We start from the raw sequence: 9662 nt of genomic DNA on the forward strand, positions 1-9662 counted from the left end.
AGTTTATACCATTCACATTGAGAGTAATTATTGAAAGACACGTTTTTATTGACAAAATGTTGCCCGTGAATTCCTTGTTTCTATAGATTGTCTCTGTAAATTTCTGATCTATGTCACTCTTGGATTCTTTCTTCTTTTAAAGAACCCCCCCCCTTAATATTTCTTGTAGTGCTGGCTTGGGGGTCACATACTCTTTTAAACCTTGCCAGTCTTGGAAGCGCTTTATCTCACCTTGAATGTCAGCCTTGCTGGATAAAGTATTCTTGGCTGCATGTTCTTCTCATTCAGTGCCTTGAACATGTCTTGCCAGCCCTTTCTGGCTTGCCAGGTTTCTGTGGACAGGTCTGATGTTATTCTGATTGGCCTTTCTCTGTACATATGGAATGTCTTCCCCCTAGTTGCCCTCAGGAGCTCCTGTCTAAAATTATGATTCACCAGTGCCACAATCAAGTGTCTTGAGGTCTTTCTAGATTCTATGATCTTAGGGGGTGTTTTTCCTGCCTCTAGGACACAAACATTGGTTCCATTCCTCAGATTAGGGAAATTTTCATTGAGAATCTGTTCAACTATATCTTCTAGTCTTCTTTTTTATCTTCCCCCTCAGGGATCCTGATAATTCTCATGTTGGAATGTTTCATGGTGTCATTTATTTCCTTAATTCTATTTTCATGGTTTCTAAGTTGTTTCTTCCATAACTCCTCCTGATCCTTTTTCTCTATCAGTTTGTCCTCCAGATCACCAATTCTATCTTCTGCCTCAGTTACCCTAGCTTTTAGAGTATTTAGATTGGATCTCATTGATAGCATTTTTAACTTCTTCCTGGGTGGCTTTCAATTCTACCCTAATCAATTCCATGTTGTCACCTAAGGTGTTCTCCAACCTACTCATTGCCTGGATAATTGTTACTCTGAATTCCCTTTCCAACATACTGTTTATGTCTATATCCAATAGTTCTGATGGAAAGAGCACAGTCTCTGAATTTTTCCTCTGTTGGGTGTTCCTCCTCCTAGTCATTTTGGTGAGAGGTAGTTGAGGGGATGTGTAGCTAAATATATCAACCATGATTCAGGCAAGGTGCACCCTGGAACTCTTTTGAGCAATCAGAAATGACCACCAAAAAGAAAGGGAAAAAAAAAAAAAGAAAAGAAAAAGAAAAGAAGAGAGGGAGAAAGAAAGAGAGAGAGAAAAAAAAAAAAAGAGAAGACCCAGCCAGAATGGGCCCCAAAGGTAAGCTTTATACAAACAAAAAGACCAACATAAGTAAATGACGAGGAAAAAAAATAAAAAAAAAGAACCAAGGCAAAATGAACCCCAAGGATAAGATTTATATAATACCAGAACAAAAACAAATACACAGAAACACTGACAGAAGAAATGGATGGGAGGATGGTTATAAATCCTTGATGTGGGTGAGGAAGGTTATTTCGATTCTTCCTGGGTGTATCTTGATATCTTTTTTAAAGGACTCAACTCTCCAGAGATAGAAGGAGATTAAAACTGCTTTCTATTTAGGGGTAATACTGATTAGGGAAAGAGGATTACCTTGAAGCTTATACCTATATGTATATTTAAAAAAAAAATAGAAAAGCAAAAGAAAAACACAGGTATATGTATGAAGAAAGTTCAAGTTAAAAGGTTATTATGGAATATGTTGTATGGAACCTGTCACTGTAATTGTAAGTACATTAAAAAAATTTAAAAGAGCAAGAATAGTGAGAACGAATTAAAAATATAAGTTGTATCTGTAAGGTTTTAGGTAAATACCAGGAGCTTAGTATCTTGTTTTCCCCTGATATTGGGGTTTTACAGTTTTATGGGGACCCTGTGATGGTTTTCCTCTTGTTACTTTGGCTGGCTTTCTAGGGGAGGACTTGCTGTGTTGTTTTTCAGTCAGTCTTGCTTGGGTTGAGTCCTCCTGCCCCCATCAAGGGGCTGGTTTCTGTGGAAACCAGTTTTCAGGCTTTTGTTCTCTGGAGGTTTTTGTTCTTTGGTGTCTTTTTGAGGCTTTTCAGAGGTTTAGTGGAAAGCAAACTGCACCCAGACTTCCATCTCAGAGAGAATCCTCAGTCTGCTCCCCTCTGGGTGGTCCAGAACACACAGATTTCCCCTCTGCAAACTCCACTGAGCCATGCATACTCCCACAGGCAGTGCACTTCCCAAGCCACCATCCCAGGGGTTGCCCAAAGTGCCCGCTTGTCTCTGCACCCCCATGCTACTAAAACCATGAGCAATATTGGTCCAGGGAGCCCACTTCCAGTGACTGCCTTTGCCGGGACTGCTGTCTGGGGTCCAGACCTCAGGGTTTCACAGGGTGCTGAGAGATCCCAGCCAGAGATAGCCCACTGAGATTTTCAAGCCTGGGCTTGAGACCATCAGCTAGCATCTGGATAGAGCTCTTTCAGGGGAAGGTGGGGAGCATGATTCAGATCCCAGTCACACAGTGCATGCAGAGCACAAAAGGCTGTGGTTCTAGAGAGCCTAGCCTAGTGCCAGTACAAGCAGCAGAAAGCCGGCAGCTCAGGGACCACCGCCTGGAGGATTTGCCACACTCTCTCTGGCCCAGGTGGTCACCGGTGATGACCGTCCTGGGGCTGTGGGCTTAAGCCCATGCCTGTGACCACCTGATTCCACCATTTGCCCCTTAAGATCTTTGCTCTTTTTGAATGCTTTTAACCAGACTCCAAGTTAATGCTGGTCCCCAATCACAGGGCACTTTTATATTGGGGTATTATTTTCCAATGGCCCAGTTCTGGTGGGTCCCTCCCCTTTCTGTTTATCCTCTGATATCAGTCCGATTTTTCCCACTCCGCTTTACCTTTCCACTGGCGTCTTCTGCCCCAATAGAGATCCAGAAGTGTAAAATCCTACATCTCAGCTCCATTTCATAGGTGTGCAGAGTGTTCTGGTAGAAAATTAGCTCACTTTAGGGGACCGGTTGAAACAGGATCTCCTAGTTCTCTGCCATCTTGTCCTTACTGCTGTTTATGCTCTTTCAATTTAATTACAGTTTGTTGATTTTTAAAACAGCCATTGATGCTTGGTTGTTTTTTGAACAGTATCATAAACCAAAAACCATAGACACCAAGATCTTGAGGGAAAAAAAAAATCTAAATACTAAGGATATTATTGAGACCGATGTTATTTATTTATTTATTTATTTTTGAGAAACAGGTACTTAACATTTGTTTGTGTAGAATATTTTATGTAATATATGTTATGTCAGATAGTGTGAAGGGTCTAAGACTTTACCCGACTTGCAAGTAAACAAGTTAGTCTACGGAATTTCATGTATATTCTGACAGAAGACCAGATTTCAGAGACACAGGCCATGCATTACTCACACCAAAAACACCAGCTTGGGTGGAATCTTGGTGCCAGTTCTTTGAGCCCCAATTCTCAATGGAACACACAGTGTCACAGTCTGGAGGCTGGTAAGTCTAAGATCAAGGTACCAGCAGATTTGTTGTCTGGTGAGTGCCCACTTCCTGGTTCATAGACATCTATATTCTTGCTGTGTTTTCACATGATCAAAGTGGGGAGGGAGCTCTCTGAGGTGTCTTCATAGGGCACTAATCCCATTAATGAAGGCTCCACCCTCATGACCCAATCACCTCCAAAGGCTCCACTTCCTAATACAATCACATTGGTGTTAGAATTTCAACAAATGAATTTTGGGGGGACACAAATAATCAGCCAATAGCCCACAGTGAGAATCAGGTATTATTTGGGTATGTAGTGGATTTATATCATAGGAGAGGTGCTCCAAAATTATAACATGAAGTATTGGACAGCTGGTATATCATCCCTTTAGCCCTATGGGAGAGAAAGACTTTATTTTAATCTAAAATGTCAAAGGGTGTTGTGATCTGAGGAGGGGGAAGCTCTCTTGATTTGTTACAATGAAATCTAATCATGTGTCTCTCACGAGATGGTGTGCCTAAGTTTATTATGACTCTAGAATGTAAGCAAATCTACAGGAAGATGAGGGCAATTTTTACTATCCTGAAATGTGTCCAGGAGTGAAATGTTCTGTAATTTCTTTCCTAAGAAGACCTGAAATATAAAAGACAAAAGAAAAAGAAAAAGACAACCCAGAGAAATCCAGGAAGAACTACTGTGTGGCATTATGTTTATACTAGAATCAAGTAAGATTCTCATAGGCTCACAGGGTTTCTGAACGTAACAATGGCTCCTAATTCTTCTCAAGGTTTCCTTGTGGTAAATCAAGACCCTGTCACTGAGACTATTCTTAGTGAAACTGTCTTGGAGCCTCAGGCTCTTAATGAAGTAGATGATAAATAAGACGGAGGAACTGTTAACAGCTGGTTAGAAGAAAGCGAGAATGAATTGGTAACTATAAACTTTCAGTCAAATAGGAATGCAGACAAGTTTCTCTGCCAACTAAAGGAAGATAATTCTGAGTTAATTAATAAATTGTGGACTCAGCAGAAAATAGTGACACAGTCACAAATAACAACCCCTCCAGGAACTCCATCATCTGCCCCCTCCATCAAGGAAATAAAAAGCTGGCTCTCAATGCTACCAATACTACCAGGAGAATCCATACCAAGCTTCAATCTGAAGAATGTACTGAGACTCTAGACTCAAGCTATGTTGTGGGACAAGTGTTTTTCACTTAATACACTTAATAAAAGTGTATTTTCACTTAAAGTGAAAAGAAAACTGGACTTGCATGCTTTTATCAAGCAGAAGATAATCACTTTAGCAGCTGGTACAACCTCCACAGACTTACCAAATAGCAGTAAATCCAGGCTGGATGCCCTCAAACACATGCTACGTGAAGTGGAACACTAAATGGAAGGATGTGAATGGTGGACAGAATGTGAGGTCAAGGGACTACAGAGTAGTCAGTCTTACAGGTTTTACTCTCTCACCGGTGAGCTCTCTCTATTGTCTTTGGTTTGGTACCATAAAGAACGTGAGCTCCAGCAGCCTAAAGTAGAGATAAGGCAGCAACTGGAACAACTGTTAGGTGATCATCGCGAGCTCACTGATGCACTTACAGCAGAAATTCTTCTTCTTAGAGAAGAAAATACTGCTACCCAGGCAAGAGTTTAGCAGTGCATGGTCATAACAGGTGAGCAACTTCTATCACTCACACATGCCATGAAGATCTGTCCTTTGATAAACAGAAACAAAAAAAGTCAGGCATCACAAAGGGGATCCATGAGTTGGAAATTTATAGATAAATCAGAGGCCCTGCTGTCAATGCTAATGTCTCTGTGCCACTGATGTTCAGAGTGGAAGAAGTGGTTGAGTTCCCAGAGGAAAACTTGTCTGTTGACTATCTCAGGTACCAACCTCCCCAGATAGTATGAATCTGGCCAATAATTTTCCAGCACAGATTTTTGGGCATGGCAGCTCAAATAACACCACGAAGACAGAAAATCAACTCAGAATTCTCTCCCTTGTAGGATGTATTAAGGAGGACTGTTCAAACTCATCCTGCTTTACAAATTCCTCCATTATGGAAATGATTGAGAAGGAACAAAATTGAGAAAAGAAGACCTTACCTAATGGTGCAGACAATCAGAATTCAAACAAGGAGAGTTATGTCTTCATACTCAGTGGTGGATGGCCTCTCCCATGGGAGGAGATCTGGAGAATGAAGCCCAGTGTCCTTATGTTAACCCCTTGAAGCCCTGTGTTCTGCAGTTCTTATTCAAACACTCAGCAGGCCAGAACCCCCAGCTTCTTAGAAGAGCCCCCAGTACTGGGAGATGGGCAACAGCTTAGAACAAATGAGGCATCGATACAAAGAAATGACATCATGGCATGAATTGCTGTGTCAACGATGCAGAATTCACCTATCAAGGCACATTGGAAAAATAAAACTGGGCCAGGAGAAGAGCAATGGGGATGGACTTCAGGAATTAAACAAACAAGAGGTAAGTCATGCAAGTGACATGACAGCTAATTTTGTAGCAACATGATCTCTAACATCAAGTAGCATGGAGGAATGGATTACAGCAATGAATCAGCAGAGTATGGATGCTCATGAAAAACTCGTGCAGAGCAGCAGACACTTGCTGGTTTGAATTCCTCCTCTCCACCAACATCACCCATTCTGTCACCTCTCAGAGCACAGACTGAAAGAGGAAAGAGGACAAATGAAGTATCTATTGTAAGAGCAGAATCCCCTGAAAATTCAAAATGTAGTGCTATCTCTCTCACTACTGGGATAAATATAATAAGATCTTAAGGGGCTACTAGGAATTCTTGTTCTCCATTAAACACTACCTTAGGAAGTAGGTGATGCATACCTCTTCATACAAGAGCAAAAATTGAGGAACAAAATGAAGAAGGCTGGTTTGTTCTTTCTACCCACTTGTCATGAATGAAGTTAGATGTACAGAGTTTGTTCTCAGTAATATATCCTTGAGCTTCCACTCCCTTTTCTTTGTCCCTGCTTTCAAATTTTCATGTCCTTCTTTTAGATAAAACGTACACAGATCTTATGACATAGTACTTATGGAGCAAGGTATTTTAATTCTGATCTTTTCAATTGGATTTCCAACAACTAACCAATCTATAATCTCTGGTAAATATAATATTGACTATAGGGGAAAATTATAAACTTAAAAACTTTTCAGGAACATTTTTTGAGGCTCTAAGATTTATTTTTTATATTTTTTAATTTATGTATCTACCTACCAACCTATTTATTTTAAGTAGGCTCCTTGCCCAGCATAGAGCCCAATGCAGGGCTTGAACACATGACTCCAAGATCAAGACCTGAGCTAACACCAAGAGTTGGATACTTAAATGAATGAGCTACCCAGGCACCTCTTCATTCACTTATTTTATCATTATTATTAAGCTCCAATGATAAAATAAACACAGTCACAATCCAGCTAAAAACAATGTATAAGCACACAAGTAGACAGAAAACTGCAACTATGAAAAGAGCTACCAATAGAATTTGACAGTTACAGAGATCAGAGAAGCTTCCCTGAGGCACTGATGCTGCTTAATGAAGAATGATTGTAACTTACCTAGAGGACCAAGGAAGGAAGGAAGGATACTCCAAGGAGAAAGAAGGGCATGTGTGATGCCCCATGGAAGAATCATAGCCTTTTCACAGCCCAGAGCAGAGGGATAAGGGCAGGTGGGATCCTGCTATAAGAAGGTGGTGATATATAACAGGAACTTTGCATTTGTTTAGGGATAACTGGCTTTATTTACTGTAATAAATAAAAAGCCATGGAGGTATTTATAGGGGGAAAGAGTATGGTAATTTAATATACATTTTCAAAAGATTACTATGGCTGATGTTTATCAAAACAGAAAAAGACCTGCCAATATAAATGTATCTTGCAGTATGAATTCAAGCAAAGTATAGCCCACAGTGAAGTAAAACACTAAGTGCAGACTTCTTATGTAACTAGTATTTCATGACTTATGATATCACATATATATTATGATAGGCAGAATTCTGAGATGCCTTAAGATGCCTAAATTCTACTGTGGGGCTCTATAGACTACTCTCCTTTTGAGGAAAGGAATAATTTGTGAATATGATGAGATAAGACTCTTCTGATTAGTTTACTAATCAGATGACTTAATCAAAAGGGAGATTACATAAGTAGGCCTGTACTAATCAAGTATGCCTTTTAAAGGGTCTTGTCCTTCTGAATTTAGGGAGGTCTTAAGAGCAATGGATGAAGGCACATATTAAGGATCTGAGAGTGCCACCTGGGAGCTAGAACAGCCCAGATTTGACAGCCAGCAGGAAAGCGGGGGCGGGGGGGGGGGACTGCAGCCAGACAAACACAAGGAACTGAATTCTTCTAATCACCTGAATGAGTTTGGAAGACTCAAATCCCAAATGCCAATCTCAATCCCACCCAATACATTAATTTCAGCCTTGTTGAGATCTGAGAAGAGGATCCAGCTAATTTGCCCCAACACCTGACTCAGAAAAAAGTTTAAGATAGTATGCTGGTGTTGTTGAAAGCCCCTAAATTTTTGACAACCTGTTATATAGTGTTAGAAAACTCGGTGTGTGTTTGTGTGTGCATGTTCATTCTATAATCAAAGCCTTTTTCTTGAATTGCTCTTGACAAACAATTATTGCTGTGCTATCGAATTCCTAACTTCATTGTTAAATTAGGACAAAGTTTTAGTCAAAGTTTTGACAAAGAACATTAGTCATCACTATACAAAAATACACTGGTATGATATAATTGCTTGAGTCATTAACATGAAGTTGAAGATACATTGCAATTAAATTAAAAAACAATTTTGAAGATGCTTTCTGACCACTTAGATTTGAAGAGGTTCAAATATGTAGTCTGAATTGGGGGTGGATGCTATTGTGTAGTCATAGGTAAAATTAATGCTTTCATCCCAACATTGTCCTCTCCAGATTAACCTCATGTCAGCACAGTGCATAACACCTCACCTGAATGGCTGCAGAGAGTGTTAAATATTTTCTAAGCTGAAAACTAAACGATTTGAAAATTCTAGATTCAATATACTGAAACAGAGAAATCGTAGTGTTTGGTAGTTAAATGAGTCCGCATGGTCAACCATTTCATTACTAATTGTATTTCTTTTCTAAAGATTTTATTTATTTATTTGATAGAGACACAGCAAGAGAGGGAACACAAGCAGGGGGAGTGGGAAAGGGAGAAGCAGGCTTCCCAACAATCAGGAAGCCTGATGTGGGGCTCAATCCCAGGACTCTGGGATCATGACCTGAGCTGAAGGCAGATGCTTAATGACTGAGCCACCCAGGCGCCCCACTTCTTTACTAGATGTCCATAGATTTTCCCCAAATGCTTAAATATTAAAATGAAGTTTCAACTACTGAATAATACATATAATATATACTCTATGTTTGTATAAAATAGCATAATTTTGATATTTAAATATCAAAAAAAAAATATATATATAACTTGAGTATATAAACCTGTATAAGGGTGGTTGGGAGGGGGGAGTGGGGTTATGGACATTGGGGAGGGTATGTGCTATGGTGAGTGCTGTGAAGTGTGTAAACCTGGCGATTCACAGACCTGCACCCCTGGGGATAAAAATATATTATATGTTTATAAAAAATAAAATTAAAAAAAAAAACCCTGTATATATACATACACATATTCATGTTAGTTGACTGAATGAAAAAATACATTTTGATTATATAACTAAGTAACTATATATCTCTTTGTAATTAAAGATATTTAATAGAAAATTATATTTAATAGAAAATTATAAAATATAATTATATAATTAAAAGTATTCATAAAAATATCAGTATTATTTTTAGAAGGAAAATTTTTTATTCTTATTAAAATTAAACATTAAAATTTTAATGTTTTATAATTTTAATTTATTTTAATTTAATTTTAATGTTTTATGTTTTAATGTTAAAACATAAAAATTAACATTAAAATATTATTATTTTGGGGAGGGTATGTGCTATGGTGAGTGCTGTGAAGTGTGTGAACCTGGCGATTCACAGACCTGTACCCCTGGGGATAAAAATACATTATGTGTTTATTTAAAAAATTTTTTAAAAAATACTATTATTATTTTCAGAGAAAAGAAAATATCCCTAGCTGAGTCTTTTCAGTTTTTATCAAAGGAAAATTAGAAGTTTTCCTACGGATGAACAAAGCAGTAGCATTCTCTCCCTTTTG

General features: G+C 38.8%; 1 pseudogene; it reads left to right on the top strand.

The window, feature by feature from the left end:
• The first annotated feature begins 3912 nt into the window (after nucleotides 1-3912).
• On the top strand, nucleotides 3913-6358 carry LOC116857173 (annotated as a pseudogene).
• Nucleotides 6359-9662: the final 3304 nt, after the last annotated feature.

This window comes from Lontra canadensis, unplaced genomic scaffold, assembly GCF_010015895.1.
Source record: "Lontra canadensis isolate GAN:19392208 unplaced genomic scaffold, GSC_riverotter_1.0 scaffold119, whole genome shotgun sequence".
In the NCBI taxonomy this organism is placed as follows: Eukaryota; Metazoa; Chordata; class Mammalia; order Carnivora; family Mustelidae; genus Lontra; species Lontra canadensis.